Genomic DNA, 20,143 nt, shown 5'->3' on the forward strand with positions numbered 1-20,143 from the left:
GAGGCTTAGACAATATTTTAATATGCTGACAGTCATGATCAAAGCATAGAGATTACTTAGACCAGGGGTGGGGAATGTCCAGCCGGTGGGCAGTATAAGGCCCTCGAAATCATTTGGTCTGGCCTACCAAGGCATTAGGGGTGAATTAATTAAATGCTTAACCAAATATAGCAGGCTAGTTTTTAAGTTGATAATTTTTTTTTGGCCTGTGATGATGTTATAAATATCCAAGTGGCCCTAGGCAGAAAAATGGTTCCCCACCTTTGAGTTAGACTAACAAGTGATGATCCCTGAAAATAGAAATGTAAACAGGAATTTAATTCATCATTTTGCTAATGGTTTTTCCTGGTACATTTATCAGCCTCCATTGCCTCTTTTGCCCTAATATACTGTGCTGTTTTATGAAATTTCTCCTGAGCATTAATAAGAAGAAAGTTATTAGGGCCTCCTTTACAGTGGCCTAATGGAACAAGGGACTTGCTCAACATCCCATTTTTCCTACCAGTGTGTAGATGCTAGTTAGATTAGTGCCACCTCTTTTCCTGCTTCCAGCCCTAAGCTCAGCCTCTGGCACTCTCAATTCCATTTTATATCAGGAGGACCCCATGTTCTTAAAGATGTTCCCTGAAGTAACTAACCAACATTATCTTTGAAATGAGTCGCTTTGATGTCAACATAGGGAAATAAGGCAGAATGTCAACCCCATGTGCTTTTTCTGCACCGATTTACAGTCAAGATGGCAACTAAAGACCAGTGACCAATTCTGGCCATTAACTTACATCATCATAAAAGCATAGATGTTTGCTGTTTGGTGATACTTCCCCAGAAGCACAGTGACGTGTACTCTAACATCTGATTTATTGTTTTCATTTTTCTTTTCAGTTGTCTGACCTTGTTGTAAGCATGGCATCGGTGCTTGCTTACCCAGATGATCACAAGGTTTGAGAAAGCTTTTGAAAGGTGAGTTACCTAAGCTAGGCTACATGGTTAGATCATTGGAAACTTGCTCTGCCTAGGAAGTGAGTATTTATGGTTGCTATGATCATGGAAATACAGGTAGCTTTCATGGTAAGTGAAATCATAAATTTGAAAACTTGCCAGGCAGCAAACACAGAAAATATCTTAGATTTACATAGTGTTGACCTTAGAATTTGAGGTATTTGGGGTCTCGTGTGTATGCTTCCTTTAATGGCAGCTCCATCTGGTAGCTGTTAAAAATCATCAATCCAGAGAAAATGAGAAGAAAGAGAGAGCTGAGGTCTGGGAGCTACTCCTATGGGATGGTGTCTTTAAACCTGAGGGAACTTACTAGTGATTGTCTTGAGATGCAGATGATGTCATAGATCACCAGTTCTGTAGATTCTATGAAAGAGAATAGAGGTGAGTGGTCTAAATAAAGGTATAAATAAAAAGTAAAACAAATAGCAGGGATTGCAGATTTCTGAGTTATAAGACACCACACAACATGTCATTGGACTGGCCATCATCTTTTTTCTATGAAGTATCAAGTATCTATTGGGGAATTTTTCTTTCTTAATGGCTATAGAAAACACATAATTATTTTCTTAGAATAGGGAAAGTGGTGGTATTTGTATTTTTAAGATGGTTCTTGGACTTTTTATCCCTCTTTATGTCAGATAGACTTTACTTTGCAGTTCTGATTTTTTTTTTAAAAAAAAGGTCCTATAAAGTGTTACAAGTAGGACCAAGCAACGCACATTTTACACCCTAACCGCACATGAATGAGAGGTCCCATTGCCTGCTAATGTTTAACTTTTGCAGCTCAACACATCTGACTAAAAACAATACTTAACCACAGTGTTTTTCTGTCATTTCAGGATCTCACTGTGCCACATGTCACTGTGGTATAAAATTAAGAAGGGAATTGAAACTAGGGAAATTTTTACTGTTAAGAAATAATACTCTCTTTATCTGCTTGATTTCTATGCTTTCTAATTAGACCAACTCTCTACACAATTTGTACATTCTGAATGACAAGAATTTAATTTTGCCCAACTGGCATGGCTCAGTGGTTGAGCGTTGACCTATGAACCAGGAGGTCACGGTTTAGTTCCTGGTCAGGGCACTTGCCTGGGTTTCGGGCTCTATCTCCAGTGTGGGGTGTGCAAGAGGCAGCTGATCAATGATTCTCTCTCATTGTTGATGTTTCTGTCTCTTTCTTCCTCTTCCTTCTTCTCTGAAATCAATAATAAAAATATATCATAAAAAAGAATTTGATCTTTCATTTTGCTTCTTTTTTTAAAAAAATGTATTTTTATTGATTTCAGAGAGGAAGGGAGAGGGAGAGAAAGATAGAACCACCAATGATGGGAGAGAATCATTGACGAATTCCCTCTTACATGACTCACAACTGTAATTGAGCCTGCAGCCTGGGCATGTGCCCTGACAGGGAATTGAAACATGACTTCTGGTTCATAGGTTGATGCTCAATCACTGAGCCATGCCAGCTGGGCTCATCTTGTTTCTTTTTGACCCAGCTTTTTGGGCAGCCCTCACCGTGACTTATTAAGTGTTTAGTAAGGAGACTTTTCCCAGATATTGGATCCCAGTATTCACAGGTGACTGTGGATAAGAAGTGAATGAATTAGCATAGCATGTAGAGTTATGCATTATTTGAAAATAGGTTATGAGAAGGGGCAAGTCACTCCCACCAATCTACCATATATCTGAATTCAGATCATCCCGATTTCAGTTTAAATACTCTGGTGCTAACACTGGGGTCACACTTGGGTCACAATTGAAATATATGCAGTGAGGCAAGTTTATAGCAAATTAATTTATCATTAAATAAAGCTTCCTCAAAACCCATAATTTTAAAGGAACTTTTAAAAAATTATCCTAGTCTATTTTTTAAAAAATATTTTTATTGATTTCAGAGAGGAAGGGAGAGGGAGAGAGAGATAGAAACATCAATGATGAGAGAAAATCATTGATCAGCTGCCTCCAGCGCACCCCCCACCAGGGATTGAGCCCACAACCTGGGCATGTGCCCTTAACCAGAACCCTTCAGTACACTCAGTCAAACCAACTAGGGCTTAATGGAGATCTTTAGTCCTTGGAGCAATGCACCAGATTAGAAGGCAGGCTCCTTCTTTGTAAAATAGAAGGAAATGTATTGTGGAAGGGGATGTGTACATGGACAATGGGTGTGAATGTGCAGGCAGTTCTTGGACAGATATTTTAAAAAATGATGTTATTTCCCCCAAACTATCAATGTTCACTTGCTCCTTAACTCTTGTAAAAGAGTTCACTGAGGCTCATGCATTTGAACCCCAAGCGTAGCACTTGTATCTTCAAGTAAAATAAAGTCCTGATTAGTTATATTTAGAACTAATGACTGGCAATTCTCAGATTGAATCACTCAGACTTCTAAAGAATTGGTGTACACATAAGAACATAAGGTCTTAAATGTGTTACAAAACAGCTTTCTAAATGAATTTGCTTTTTCAAATGGAAATCATTACAGTGCATTGAACCATATGTGGAAAGAAATCAGATAACCAAAAGTTCTGTTGGTTTTCTAGGATGTTTGTGTTAAATACTCTTTTTACAGAGTATTTAAAACTTAATATGCTTGTTTTTCTTCAATGAGACTGAAGTCTTAACCTGGAAGTAGAGTTTAGTGTCTAACACACATAAGGCTTTCAGGAGAGCCATTAAAAAACAGCTGGAACAAAGAGTCTCCATACCTCAAGGCTATAATAAGTTATAAAAGACAAGGGAGAATCCAGCGCAGGTTCTACGTTAGATGGAGATCCCAAGGGAAGAGTAATCTGTCTCTCCTACTGAACCCCACAGACTGTATTTTGCTCTTTAGGCAAAGGTGGGAAAAAGGGGACTCTAGAATAATTTGAGATGCAATCTGTAGAACTGCACATAAGATAATATTCATTAAAAATAAACTTAGGTGAAACCTCAGGATCATAAGTGGTACCAATGTAGCACATGGCTTTTGAGCATCTAAGGTAACCATAAAATCTGTTTCTAAAACCCCTAGCAAGCTAAGAGGGTGGTAAATTGACCCAGGGCCAGACCTATGGTTGTTTGTTTTGTTTTGTTTTAAATATATTTTTATTGATTTCAGAGAGGAAGGGAGAGGGAGAGGGAGATAGAAACATCAATGATGACAGAGAATCATTGATCAGCTGCCTCCTGCACGCCCCACACTGGGGATCGAGCCCACAAACCAGGCGTATGTGCTGACCAGGAACTGAACCATGACCTCCTGGTTCATAGGTCAACACTCAACCACTGAGCCATGCCAGCTGGGCCAGACCTATGTTTTTAATCAGAAGTTCTCTTCTCTTCCTTAAAAAGGAGTGAATAAAAACCTAACATTTTTCTAAGTCTAAATGTTCTGCATTATTTTTTTTCATCAAATTGTTTCCAGAATAGTCATTTCTAGATTATTCCCTGATTAGAGAAATGTAGTAAATCATAAAGGCCTGCCCATCTTTCCCTTAATCATCTGCGATCTTCTTACACTTGCTGCTGGTAGAAGACTTTCAGGACACCTCTGCAGATGGAATAAACCAGCATAGACAGAAGGACATCATCTCCTTGGACATGGTCCCCGAGGAAGACCTGTGGGGAAGGGGGAAAAGGTAGGAAAATCCAAATCTACTTGTGACCATCTGTGAAGGCAGGGAGATAAATTACAAATCAATCTTAAAGGAAGCACATTAAGGGCCAAGTTTTCCAAGTCAAATTGGTGCTTATTTGTCCAGGTCCAAAATTTGTGTGCTAAGGAAGGAGACAGATTTCTAAATGTGACTTGAGGATGTCAACAAGTTCCTGCATTTTCACCAGCAGATATTTATGGTTATCAAATAAATGCCATGCATCTTATTAATTACTAAAAATACAGAGATTATAGGACATAACCTCGGCTAAGATGGGACACAAATTGATAAAGGTTTTAACAATCTCAAAAGGGTATTTGATTTCTTAAAAAGCATTCTTCTGGAAATATCATCATAGAGCAAACACAAAATATATCTATGAATTAGTTTGAAGGCTTTTATTGCCCTCATAATGAAACACTAAGATAAATCATATATACTCATATATGTATGCATACACATACATATCTCTAATATAGCAGTAGTATTCATTTGTTAATCTATAGTACTCTGATATCAGCTGTATAGTAAAATGAGCTCATCTTTATCAATGAAAACATTAAATATTTTTTCCTCTTTAATAGTAGCTGACAAAGATAACTAACCTTTAAAAGGAAGGCTTACTGTGGCTCACTTACTGGACTTGAGTTTATAAAAATGAGCACTTGATTAAGCTGTAAGGTAGTTTGTGAAGAAATTTATCAAGATACTTAACGTCTCTTACAATAATTAATTTTCACTCTGTCTCTTTTTATGCTGTAATGAGCAACCCACTTGGCTCTCCTTTGTAAACAGCTAGTTGTTCTAATAAAAGAGAAATAGAAAAAAAGTTACTTATCCTTTCATTAAGAACAAGGAAGTTGAGGAATACAAATCATTCTATGGCATCAATGATGACAGGCTTCCACTTTTGACCACGCCAATTGTGAATGTGCATGGATTGAGCTGCCGCAGAAACTGCAGAGGGACCCTGAAGCCACTGCCTGGCATACGTGGGCCATTGGTGTGGCAAGTTTAACATTTTAGTCTTCAGATGTAGAAGCTGAGCTCCCGAGGCGAAACCACTCATTAACACTTTACGCTGAGGATGGGCCTGGGGCAATGATGAGAATTCTTGAGTTTTAACAAGCTGATGCCTGGGTCTGGTTTTCCCCTAAATTAGGTCATGAAACATCTTTTTGTCTACATGAGAAATCCTCTGCTTTAACTGTACAGCTTAACTCAGCCTCTCAGTGCACCCAAGGCTGATCCTACATCAAATTACCATGTGTCAAAAGCAAATAAAGCCTCTTTAAAATTTCTCCCAATATTAAGTTTATTGGATTCAAGGAGCAACGGAATCACTAGCTCCTGAGCTGAAACATGTAGTGCTTAAAAGTAAAATTTAATTCTTCTTAGCTCACATTCAAGCTAAAAAGTCTCTCAATAGTAATTTAGAATATGTTATACAACTGTCCCAAGCCTCAAACTTTAATCCAATCCAAGTCACTTATTAGAGGGGAAGGTTTTTAAATAAAAGTATATCTATGCGATGTTGCTGAATGAGACCTCCCTGGAGACACACACACTTGTTCATCTTTTCTTGTCACTGTCAACGCCAACATTGCCAAGTTTCCAAAAGGTTCTACAACTGATCATTTCAGAGTGTCTTCGAGCAGGTCAGATGAGAAAGCAACCTTTAATGATGGTCTTAATGCTCTGCTTTGGTGACAGGAAGGACAGAGGCCGAGCGAAAAATAATCACTTCTGTATTTTAGGGGAACATTTTGTTTAGGGTTTCAGGAAACAAAGCATATATTGTCACCCAGATTAAAGGTGTTTAAGTATTATAGTTAGTCATAGGGACCTTACCTTGGCACTTTCTGCTGCCTAAAAGGTACATTCAGATTTTAACCCATTGTATTTTGATGGCTCAAATTTTGTTTGTATTAAAATGACTTTCACATTTCTTGAGGGTTGAAAGGTGATCTCTTGCATAAATTCATTGGTTTGTAGAGGTCCGGAGCCACGGGAAGGGGGATAGGCCTGTTTCTAAAAGAATGAAGGGGACATATGGAGAACAAGGTATTTTGTGTGTGACTTCTGGGAGAAGTGGCTTGGGTGTTGAAATATTGGCCCTTCTGGGACATTTCAATGGCTTATGGCAGTGGTCGGCAAACTCATTAGTCAACAGAGCCAAATATCAATAGTACTTCTTCAAAATAGACTCACCCAGGCCAAAAACCGACTTCTGAGCATGGGCCACGAAGTTTCAATCGCACTGTACGTGCACACCCACACGTGGTATTTTGTGGAAGAGCCACACTCAAGGGGCCAAAGAGCCGCATGTGGCTAGACCAGGGGTGGGCAAACTTTTTGACTCGAGGGCCACAATGGATTCTTAAACTGGACCGGAGGGCCGGAACAAAAGCATGGATGGAGTGTTTGTGTGAACTAATATAAATTCAAAGTAAACATCATTACATAAAAGGGTACGGTCTTTTTTTTTTTTTTAGTTTTATTCATTTCAAATGGGCCGCGGGCCGTAGTTTGCCCACAGCTGGTAGCGAGCCACAGTTTCCCAACCACAGGCTTATGGGATAATAGAGATGAATATCTCCTCTGAATAGTTCATACATATAAGTTATTTTTTATTCAAAAATTTTTTAAAATATTGAAATATTTCAAACCTATACCAAAGGAATATATCTATTCATTTAATAAATATATATTAAGAGTCCACTACATGTCAGCTAGGGATTTCCATGCTTGACATACAACAGAGAATGATCGAGGCAAGATCCCCACCTTTATGGAGAGGATGTTCTAGCAGGGGAGACAGGTAATAGAGAATCACTGCAGAGAGAGCCCTGAATAAACAAAGGCAATGGTGACAAACAAGGAATTGGATTAGGAAGTCCCTCTGCGGTAATGGGCAGGAGGGCAGATGTATGGGTTTAGATTCTGTGGTCCACAGAGGCCCAGGAAGTTCTGACTGAGTCATTGTTCTGTAAGAAGAAGGAAATAAGATCATCAGCAGGGAGTGAGGGTGGGGAGGAGGTGTTGATACTTGAGGAAAGAAGCTGAAGGGGTGAAATATTGATCTATTTAGTACAGAAAATGATGTAACACACTTATAAATAACCACTGAGGTCAAACAACACTTTACCATATTTTGTTCAGCTTTTATTATAAAATTAGTGTCCCCGTGCATGATTCTTGCACATTGAAAGAAAACTAATTAGAAGAAATATTTTAACATCACTATTCATGTCTTGCAAATGAAAAGAAAATAGGATTCTACTGCATCTCCTATCTACCTACTCCAGGATTTCCGTGAGGATCAACTGACATGAGGCACAGGAAAATGCTTCACGAAACATTTGGTTAAACTGTAAAATGTTTGCACCTGGCTATAAAGCAAGATGGGTTCTTGGGCCGAAGAAACTCCAAGGAGTCTAGTCGCTAGGGAGAGGAAGCCTGGCATTGCTATGTGATGTCATTACCTGGCACCCACAGTCACCACTTTTGGGCTGGGCTGGGCTGTGGGATGCATTTTACGCCATGGGATCTTGGCAGCATTGGCTGCGATTTGGTGGGGTGTCACTTCGGGGTGGTGGCAGGGTCTGTGTCCCACTTGGGGGAAGCCAAGTGTTGGTTTGTCAGCACCAGGCCCATGGTGCCATTTATTTTTAAACGGCCTGTGCGTGTCATGGCAGCTTCTGCATTGAGCATCTGCCCCCTGGTGGTCAGTGCACATCATAGCTATCGGTTGGATGGATAGACACTTAGCCTTTTATATATATAGATAGAATTGCAGATCATTTTAGACTTTCCATGGTCCCAAAGGTTATCACTCCCTAGATCAGTGATGGCGAACCTATGACACGTGTGTCAGAGGTGACATGTGAAAGAGAGAGGGAGAGGGAGAGGGAGAGGGAGAGGGAGAGGGAGAGGGAGAGGGAGAGGGAGAGGGAGAGGGAGAGGGAGAGGGAGAGGGAGGGAGAGAGAGAGAGAGAGAGAGAGAAACATTGATGTGAAAGAGAAACATCGATCAGTTACCTCTCGTACATGCCCTGACCTGGGATCAAACCTGTAACCTAGGTATGTGCCGTGACTGGGAATCGAAGCTGCAAGCTTTTGGTGTATAGGATGACACTCCAACCAACTGAGCCACACCTACCAGGGCAACAATCTTATATTTGAAATGAGAAAATGTTAGATAAAACACTCACTTTGGTCCTTGCTAGATGTACAGGACCTTGTTTTTTGTATTAGATCCTGTGTATTTCTTCAGCTATTGCTAATAGTAGCAATAAGGAACTTTTTTTGAAGGCTTGATATACAGCAGTTACCTGAGTAGGCTTTTGTTGTTAATCCTGACCTGAAGATATTTTTCCACTGATTTTTAGAGAGAGTGGAAGGAAGAGGGAGAGACACACAGAGAGAAACATCAATCTGAGAGAGACACAATCGATTGGTTGTCTCCCACACGAGCCCAATCAGGGCTGGGAATCAAACCTGCAACCAAGGTATATGCCCTTGACTGGAATCGAACCCAAGATCCTTCAGTCCGAGGGCCAATGCTCTATCCACTGAGCCAAACCAGCTAGGGCCTGAGTAGGCATTATATACACATTCTTTTTTTAAAAAATATATATATATTTTATTGATTTTTCACAGAGAGGAAGGGAGAGAGAGAGTTAGAAACATCGATCAGCTGCCTCCTGCACACTCCCTACTGGAGATGTGCCTGCAACCCAGGTACACGCCCTTGACCGGAATCGAACCTGGGACCTTTCAGTCCTCAGGCCGACGCTCTATCCACTGAGCCAAACCAGTTATGGCCGAATTAGCTATATACACATTCTTACGTCATCTTTGTAATGACTCTGTGAAGTAGATGATTAATTCATTATCATTATATTCATCTTATAAATGAGGACACTGAAACTTAGCACAAAACGAATTGCTAAACCATCATTCAAGTGTTAACCAAGTGCCAGAGGTTAGTCACAACCCTGCATTAGGTCACCAGAGGAAGTTCAAGTGAAATGCGTGGTTAGAAACTATCTGGCCAAACACCTGTCTTACACATCAGGAAACTGAGGCCAGGAGCAATGTTTACCCTGCTCCATAGTATTGAACTGGTTAATTGCAGGGTCAGATCTAAATCCCATGTCCCCCCAATGCCAGACCACCCATGTGCTTTCCTACAAGATTGTTGGGGTTTGCTTGTAAACTGCTCTATATGCAACAGCTTAAAAACAAACACTCTTGTAAATACGAAAACATAGACAGTAAGTCAACAGAGGGTGAGCTGGGCATCAGGCAGCGTGGAGTTCAAGAACTGAGCTGCCACATCCAATTAGAAGGCCTTTTTTTTCTTCTCTTCATTCTACCCCATTTGCCTTCCCTTACCCCTTCCTCCCACCCTCTTCCACTTCCTCAGGCTGCCCTTTAACAGAAACATTTCACTGCCTGCGGTTACAGGATGGTGTTATCTGATTACTAGTAAAAGAAAGCTTCAGACAGAGGAAGACAAATACCACATGACCTCACTCACATGTGGAATCTAATGAACAAAACAGACGGAGGAACAAAATAGAACCAGAGGCATGGATACATGGAACAGACTGACAGCTGTCAGAGGAGAGGGGGGCGGGGGTCTGGATGAAAGAAGGAGAAGAGATTAGCCAAAGAACATATATACATAGCCCATGGACACAGACCACAGTGTGGTGATGGCTAGAGGGAGGGGGGAGGGGGCTGGGTGGAAGTGGGTAAAGAAGGGGATATGGGGACATCTGTAATAGTGTCAACAACAACAAAAGCTTCTTGGACCTGCTAGTGACAAATTAGAGTAGAATCTCAAAGCAAGAAAAGCCCCCATTGGTAGTAATCCTTAGTTCTGGATGTAAGTTATTTGTGTTTGAGCTCCGGATGGGTACCCAGGCTCCTTGATGATTTGTTCCATAGTTAATATTACTGTCCAATGTATTTTAAATACATTTTAGTTGCCAATTGGCTTCGTTGTCTTCTAAGCAGCTGTCCGTTTAGCTGCTGATGTAGTTTAGGGTGCTGCGGGTGGGTGCGATGGGGTAGATCTGATTGAAGTTCATGTTCAGACTCTGAAGTGAAGGCATTTCTATTGAGTTACTGACATATCCAGAGGCCCATTGTTGCTAAGACACACTGGAGCCCACATCACAGTCCCGTGGCTGAACGCTGCTGCTGGAAGCTACCGCCAGTCATTTCCTTCTGAGCACAGCCGGGACTGGACGAGATATGGCAACTCACAGTCCCGCGAGCAGCGTTCTTGCAGCCCTGCTGCCGAGAAGCTCACACACCTGGACACTTCCAGCGGCAGCAGTTTCATCTGCAAAACAGGAAAGGCTAGTAGAGCAAAACCTCAATGCACAGGGAGGCCATGAGTCCAAGTTCGTCATTAACCAGCGACTCCTGTAACCAACCGATCAGTTCTGATCATTATACCTCATGTTACCACTTCCAAAGACAAAAAAAACCCCCTCAGAGTTACACACCATCACTACTGTGTAGTTCCAGAATATTTTCCTCACCCAAAAGAAACCATATGCCCATGGACAGTCACTCCTCATCCCTCACTTCCTTCAGCCCCTGGCAACCAAGAATCTACTTTCTCATCTCCATAGCCTCACCTATTTGGGGCATTCCATATAAGTGTAACCATACAATATGCAATATTTTGGGAGAGGCTTCTCTCACTTAGAGTAACATTTTCAAGGTTCATCCATACTGCAGCATATGTCAGTACTTCATTCCTTTTTATGGCCGAATAATATTTCAATGCATGGATGGACCACATTTGTTTACCCATTCAACATTTGGGAATAGTTTTTTTTATTATTCAATTCTCCTGCCTCCTTGATCTCCTCACACCAATGTATAATCTACACGATGTCCAAAACCATCTTCTTAAACAATTTTGATCATAGCACTCACTCTATTCAAAACCCTGTAAGGCTCCCCAGCAGCTCACCTGCAGAATGAAGTCCGCACCCCATCCTCCCATCTTCGTCTCATCGTTGTGGTGTCATTACAGTCTCATCCTCTCACTTTAGTCTCTTTGAGCTCATCGCTTATTTTTTCCACAGATGCCTATGTGGATAGACCCCTCTTTGGGTCTCTGCTCTAACTCAATGTCCTTCTCCCTCTCCAAATGGTAACCTTCCACTATCCTTCTCTTTAAAGCCTTCTTCAAAGCCCTCTGGGAGAGCCGACGATACGTTAGAATTTTCTGCATCTTCCTTAACTAAAACACCTATGATTCTGTATGGTACTTATTTACCCCTTAATTGTCACTCCTACTTACATTAGCCCTTTGAGGAAGATGCGTGCTTCTTATTCCACTTCTGGTGTCTTATCTGTGACTGACCCAAAGAAGATGCACAATCAGTAATGATTTAATCCATGTGTGTACCTGTATCTACCCTATATTTAAAACTTTTATGGACAGACTCAATGTGCCCAGCACTGAATTTTCCCATTGGGAAAATGAAGTCAGCTGCATTGTGACCCGTCAGGGGAATTATTTCATGCTGTGACGAACGCCCCCACCATCCAGATGATAACATATCTTATGGTCTTTGGATCTCACCTGGTCCCTGTATCTGGCAACTCTTCTCTTTTGAAAACAATTTGAAAGTGAGACGTAGAGAGCTGAAATGACTTGCCTATTGGAGGTCCTACAGCTAGAACGGAAGACTCCGCTCCTGCCTTTTGCTGCTGAGGAAGAAAGGGCTGAAGGAAGAAGAGAGACTCCGCACTTGATGGTTGAACTCCCGAGGAGACATGGTACTGACAGCATAGCTTTGTGTTAAGTTGTACGTGCAAAACAGGAGGAAATACAACTTTTTTTTTTCCTTTTCTCTCTACATGGAGATTGACAGATGCAGTCTCTTTATAAGTCTGAGGCAAGAAAGAGAGAGCACAGCCAGTGTTTCTGTGGCCCCCACAACAGCCTGCTGGGTGCTGTGCAGAAAGCACAGGGTGCCCGAGGGAGTTTCAGTGGGTTTCCTGACCTCCAAACCTGAGAGCGGAGGGAGGGCCCTCGCACCAGGTCAGGGCCTCTGGGCTGAAAGAACCAAGAGAACTGAAGAGGAAGCTTAGCATCAGGACGGCCAACATTTGCAGAGCCCACTGCGAAATGAAAATGGGGGCCCTCTTCTTCAGAAAGCATTAAGAAGTTCCAAGACATGACAGACGAGCATCAAATCCAGCCCGAGGCCCTGCTGAGAGGGGCACAGGCGGCCCTGTATGAATTGCACATCCGTGAAGCTGGCCCCGGGCAGACTTACACACCAAGGGACACATTTGTTCTCAGAATCACACGTTATCTCAGAAAACAATAACAACATACATTTTGTTAAGGACTGTAGACCAAAACAATGTTGCCTTCAAATGTTTTTTACTATTAATGTAGCTAATATAATAATTGTACTCCCTATGTGCCAGACACGGTTCTAAGTGCTTTGCACACACTGAGTCATGCTTTTCTTCTTGAAAACTCTATGGGGTTGATAATATTATTAGTCATTTCATAGATGAGGAAGTGAATGTGTGGAAATTCAATTGCCTCAAATTCTTCAGAACCTAGACCAGCTGAGTCTGTGTTTCTAACCACTATATACAGTGCCCGTCTGAAATAAAAGCAAGACTGCTTACCACATGACTCCGTACCCACCTATTGTGGAGAAGGACAGTTTTGAAGGGTCTCTTGGTTTTTTTTATCCTAAAGAGAGAGGATTGAATTCATTGCAGACCTGGACCCTTCAGTTTCCTGCAACCCACCCTGCCTATGTGTGTCCCTGCCCTTTCTGCTGGCCCCTGGTTCAGTCCTGCTGATTCGAAAACACATCTGAGAAACAAACACATGTACAAAAATGCATCCCTTAATGAACAGCACATCAACAAGTATCACTACTTCCTCATCTCAAAGAACCAACTAACCTTCCAGAGTAGCAGATAAGATCTTAAGCAAAGAAACAGCATTCAGTGTGGTTCCTAAGACTGCCTCTCTTCTTATTGCTCAGGAAAACAACTAGTGTTTCTGAACGTGAAGAAGAGGTTCAATTGGATTTTGTGCTACAAAAATGAGTAAAGTATCGAATGAATTTTAAAAAGCATTTTATTCACAGTATTCAAAATAAATACAGTTATGGTATATCTAATACATTTCAATTATATGGAAGCTCTCTCTATTCATCTTTGTTTACCTGTCATGAAATATTGGATAAATGTATTGAAGAATATTAGAAAAAACCCACTCTATAAAGATATAATAACCCCTCCCCCCCCCAAAAAAGAGCTATTTCAAAGCTATTGAAAGTTTCTTGAAAAAATACTGAAAGCAGGGCAATAATTTCAAGACCACTATATAAAGATATAATAAAAAAAATCATCCCCCCCCCCCCAAAAAAAATAGCTATTTCAAAGCTATTGAAAGTTTCTTGAAAAAATACTGAAAGCAGGGCAATAATTTCAAGTTTTCATTATCTACAGAACGTTCTCATCAGAACTGCATTTTGCAAAACTCTTTTCTAATAACAAATTTTAAAAAAAGAAACCCACCTACCCACTGATCAGAATAACACTTCCTGGGTCCTTCTGCCTTCATAGAAGTTTCAGATGAGCAGGCTGCTTTCTCTTGAACTTACTCTGTCTCTTTCCTTGACCTGACAGGCTTGTTGCAGGAAAGTCCAATGAACCTTGTGAACACCACCTATTTATTTATTTCTTCTACTTATTTTAATTGGAAAAGTTAAAAAGAACAGCTAGACATAATAGAATAAACATTAGCACACACAAGAAAAATATCAAACTTATGTCATCTCTTTTGTAAAACAAATACATCGTGCTGAATAAGTTGAAGTCTCTTGGATTCCTGCCTGGTCTTATTTCCCTTAATTTTTCACCATAATGACTTGGGCATAGTATCCTTTGTGCCCATGCTTTTACTTGAGCTGCAAACACACATTCTTTATAAATAGAATATAAACATTGCCCAGACATGCTTCTAAGTTTACAAGAATAGCATCATGTTTTGCAAAGATCAGATCGAACTACCTTGATCTCTGGGGATAAGAGAGGATAACGTTTTTTAAAAATCATGACCTCTGCTTTTAAGAAACTGTCTCCTGAAGCAAATTCAGTTTCTGTCATAATCAGAGCAGTAAATCTCAGCTACAGACAAGAATTCTTGAGGTGAAACCTTTTTGCCTTCACGTTAGATTTTAGAGAGTAAGAACTTAATTTTCTTAAAAGGTTCATTCATTTGTTCAGTTTCCAATGTTTATAGATAATTCGGATGATAGTGCCCTCTAATAAGGCAATCAGACATCCCAATTTTCCTGGGACAGAGGGGGTGTCCCGGGACATTCCTGGGCAAACAGAGACCAGTTGGTCACTCTACCTACTAATGCAAAGCATTGTGTAGGCACCAGCAGTGAATAAGACAGGCAAGGTCACTGTTCTCATGGAGTAAGTGTTATTGTGGGGAGACACAGACGATATATAACCATATAAAATATCAGATAGCTACAAGTTATGCAGGTAACTAAAATTGGTTACTGTAACAGGAAGTGACTAGACGGCTCTCTTAGGCTGAGTGCTTAGTAATAGAGGAGGTGACATTTAAGCTGAGAGCTTAATGACAAGCAGGAGGTGTCATGAAATAGGAAGAAAGGAGGAAGAACATTCTGGGCAAAGAGAAAATTTGGAACAGAGCCCCTAGTTCAGGAATAAGCCTGGTGTATTTAAGGAACTCGAAGGAATCAATGTGACTTGAGCAAAGGGGGTGTGTCGGGTTCCTAGGGCTTCTGTAACAGATGACCACGAACTGAGTAGCTTAGAACAATAGGAATGTATTGTCTCCCAGTTCTGGGGGCCAGGGGTCTGAAGTCGAGCTGTCAGCAGGGCTGTGCTTCCTCTGAAGCTTCCGGGGGAGGGATCTTCCTTGCCTCTTTCCAGCTTCTGGTGGTTACAGGAAATCTCCGGTGATCCTCACCTGGCAGATTGAGCAGTCTGACCTCTGCCTTCAGTTCACTTGGTGTCTTCATGTGCCTTTTCCATTTCTTAGAAGATCAGTCATTGGATAAGCACATGTCATCATGATATCATCTCAACTTGATTATATCTGCAAAGGTCCTGTTTCCAAACAAGTTCAGATTTATCGGCATGAGGGGGTGGGTAGGGATCCAGTATAGTTGGTATGGGGGACACAATTCAACCCACTACAGTGGACAAGGCTGTAAGTGGACAGAGGGACAAGCAGGGCCCAGAGCAGGCAGGGATTTGCAAGGTAAGGTAAGGAATATATCTCTTGGTGAGTTTTATGGACCAGGGAGATGTGATGTCACAGCCATAGAGAAGAAAGATTACTATAGAGGGGAGGTGGACTGTAAGGGTGGAGAGAACAGGCCAGAGTTGGGATATGATGTAGAGATAGAGTCGATAGGTTCTTCTGATGCACCAAGTGCAGGTGTGATAAAGGAAGCATGTCAGAGATAAGTGCCAGAGTTTTGACTTGAAACATCTAGTAGCTGTTTCCTGGTCTGAGGAAACCTGGAGGAAAAACAGGTTCAGGAACAACAATTGAGAGTTTTATCTCTGCAATGGGAAGAGGGAAGGGCAGTTCCCCAGTTCCAGACCCCACGTGACATGCGATAGGTGAGAAAAGATAGCTGTCACTCCAGGGGGCCGAGGGAAAGAAGAAGAGTTGTTTTTATGGAAGAACCAGGTTTTGGCTAGGGCATGGAAGAAGAGAGAAGGCTTACAGAAGACCTTGGGAATGAAGGGAGTTTCTGATGAGACATGTGAATTCCACGGGACACCCTGGCAGGGCTCGGAAGGGTGCAGTGGAAGGGAAATTGGGCCACATTGTTGCATGTGCTTAGCAGTTTGGGTGATGATGGCTGCCTTGTGGGACTTGGGTTTCTGTCCGTGACAGTGGTAACGTGTTTGTAAAGCCCGAGGGATTTGTTTGATAATCCTTAGTGGAAGGTGTCCAGTTTCCTATGTCTGGGCAGGTCTGTCTTGCACGATGGAGCGGGCGGGAGCCAAGACAAGCAAGAGCCTCCCAGACGGCTTCCTTAGAGGCGAGGGGTTCTAGGCTCCTTGACAGCTGGCAGAGGGCTGGCCTACCTGGAGCCTGCGGCTAGGCGGGACCTCTTCCTAGTGACACCAGGAAGCATGAGGCTCTTGTTACAAAAGCCTCTGCCATGGCAGGCAGCCTCTTTGCTCACGTGTCAAGAAGCAATGGCATTAGGATTCTGAGTTGCTCTGGTCAGATCTACAGTTTGGAATTCATAGGCTGAATGTGAAACATCCCATCTGTAGGCTTCAGAACTGAACACTTTCAGTGTCGTTATACCGCACAAACTAGTTAGAGAACTTTTAGGCTGATTTTTGATTTTTATTATTCTTTCTTCTTTGATGAACACAATATAAGACAAAGATATAAAATGAGAATGTATGATTTCACATCGAAATGTAGGTCTAAGCTCATATCAGTGCATCAGCAGATTCATTTCTTTTTCTAGGCAAACAAATGGTCTTATGCTTAGACTTCCAGGTCAGGCTAAAATCTCAGGAACACAATCATAAATAACTTCTATGGTTAAAGGAGAAACAAGAGAAGGGACAGTATGAGTGTTGTTTATTTCCTTTTTATTTCTTTTTCTTTTTCACTTCAGTTAGGTCAGGCAGTTTAGAAGCCGAGAGGCCAACGAGGCTAGTCCACATGTCTTAGCATCTTCTGGTCCCTGTGCAGATGCCCCTTGGGCCTTGGGCCCTGCAGCAGAGATGCTGGTCTCTTCTCCAGCCCTCAGGTCTGGGCTGACCTGAGCCTTGAATGTAAGTGAGAGAACCAGCACCCCCTTCAGGAGGGAACCAGGGAAGATCTAAATGGGAGTTTTCTTTCTCAATACCTCCAGCACGTGTTCCAGTCCCCTGAAGACCATCAGGAAGGGTCAGTGCTTGGGTTCTCATTCATTGCTCAGTCCCTCCACCCTTCCCAGCCCCACCACCCCAACAGCGGTCAACCTGTTCTCTTTCTATAAGTCTGTCATTATTTAGCTTGTTAATTCATTAGATTCCACATAAGTGAAATCATGTGTTTCCTGTCTTTCTCTGAATGGCTTATTTCATTCAGCATCATACTCTCCAGGCCCATCCATGCTGTTGCTAAGGGTTAGATTTCCTTCTTTCTTACAGTCAAGTAGGATTCCATTGTGTAAATGTACCACAGCTTTTTTTATCCACTCATCTACTGATGGGCGCTTGGGCTGCTTCCAAATCTTGGCTATTGTAAATAATGCTGCAATGAACATAGAAATGCCTATATATTTTTTGAAATAGTGTTTTGGGTTTCTCCGGATGAAAATTTTTTGATATTAAAATAATGCCACTGTACTAGTAAACATGTACATGTCCTCTAGGTTGCATGTGTCCAAGTTTCTATAGCCTATACATGTGGAAGTGAATTTTTTGGGTGATTGGGTACAAAAATCAAGTTTATTTGATATCAACAAGTTCCTTCTCAAAGTGATTGTAATAATTTATATTCCCACCAGCAGTTTATTCCAACACTGTGCACCACAACTTTGCACATTCTTAGTATTGCCTATCACTAAAATTTTTGACAATTTTATTGGGTCATTGTTTTAAGTCCTTTTACTTTTTTGATTAAGGACATTTTTTTCCCCTGAGAAAGAAGCCAATTTTTATATTGTGCTTAAAACAATACCTCATCTGTGTACACAGTAAAAGTTGATTTAATCCATTTATCAAAGTTTTTAAAGATTCCCACCTCCACTAAGTAACATACAAGTTAAAACTGTGACCTTCCTCAGATTTTGCTCATATTTTCTTGTTCCTGAAAGAACATCAGCAATAAGGAGATAAAATTGTTTCTGTTTTAAATTACACCTCAATAAAGGTGTCCTCTGACTTTTTAATATTTTGAAGGCACAGTCTCTTCCTTCCCACCATAATGTGCAAAAGGCATGCTGATTTTCTGCTGATAAAAATAAAACATATGAAAACAATTCTTCATCCTTTTGAGGACGAACTTCAACTTTCAAAAGAGTTTTTCGCCTTTTCACTAAAAAAGTCACAAACTAATTGGACACCTGAGAGTGTCCATTGGAGAGTGCATTTACAGCTTTCTCATGAATACCAGCACATCCTATAGATATTCTTAATAATACTTCATAAATGCACAATATCATTTTCTATTGCAATGGTTTTAAGTAACTTGCCAAGGTACAGTCACAAATAGCATATGATTGTGGCCAGTGACGGGTATTTTTGCCTCCGCTGCCTGTTGCTGAATTTGTTCATAGTTTTTTTTTAAACTATAGTCCGGCCCTCCAATGGTCTGAGGGACAGTGAACTGGCCCCCTGTTTAAAAAGTTTGAGGACCCCTGCAGTATAGAATGATGAATATTTTGCATTCCGACAGAAAATGCACATTTTATAAAACTCATTTTCTGGGTTTCCACTTTGCTTTTTGTGATGACTCATTGTGGCTTCTATCTAGGGAACTCTTAATGAATACCTGACTTAAGAGGAAGTGAAACCTGCTTGTCATTTAGGATGCAGAAACTGAGAAAGCTTTGGTAGCCGATGTTCCTTGCATATTTATATGTGTGAACTATAAATGCAGCACTTGCCTTTATTTTTCTCTGAAAAGTTATTCCAAACCCCCAAACAGGAAGAGTCCAAATTTCTGTTGACCATTCCTACTCCTGCCCTCTCTTTTTCTCACTGGGGTGGGGGAGAGGGGGGGGCTGTTGGGTAGTGATTTATTCTGAGCCTATAACTTACTACAATCTTTACGCTGTTGCTCAAGTTGTCCCAGATTCAGTCGTTAGGAGTGCCTTTCTTTACTTGGCCTCCATCACTTCTTCAGCAACTCCTTACTTTCTGACAGGAGATAGTCCAGGCTTATCTTGGACTTGCCCTGCCCTGGAGCCAGCCTTTCTTCAAGGACCCCTGTCCTTCTGTTGAGGCCGTACTGAGATCCAGGACCTGGGCCCAGCAATAACTGACCTGCTTTCTGTCACTGCAGATTAGACTTGTCCTCTTTTTGTTGCTGTTTTAATCCTCACCCGAGGATATTTTTCCATTGATTTTTAGGAAGAGTGGTCTTTCTCTTGACCACCTCCCAACCTAACACTTTCTAGGGGCCCACAATGGGCCAAATCATTAGCGTAACAAAAACACTCTTTGTCAGGAAATTCCAAGTTTTTGAAGCTCTGTGTCAAGAACCAAGGACAAAACCCAGGTATGGTCTAGACCAGTGATGGTGAACCGTCTGAGCTCAGCGTGTCAGCATTTTGAAAAACCCTAACTTAACTCTGGTGCGGTGTCACATGTAGAAATTTTTTGATATTTGCAACCATAGTAAAACAAAGACTTATATTTTTGATATTTATTTTATATATTTAAATGCCATTTAACAAAGAAAAATCAACCAA

Source organism: Myotis davidii, unplaced genomic scaffold (assembly GCF_000327345.1).
Source record: "Myotis davidii unplaced genomic scaffold, ASM32734v1 scaffold11, whole genome shotgun sequence".
Taxonomy (NCBI): Eukaryota; Metazoa; Chordata; class Mammalia; order Chiroptera; family Vespertilionidae; genus Myotis; species Myotis davidii.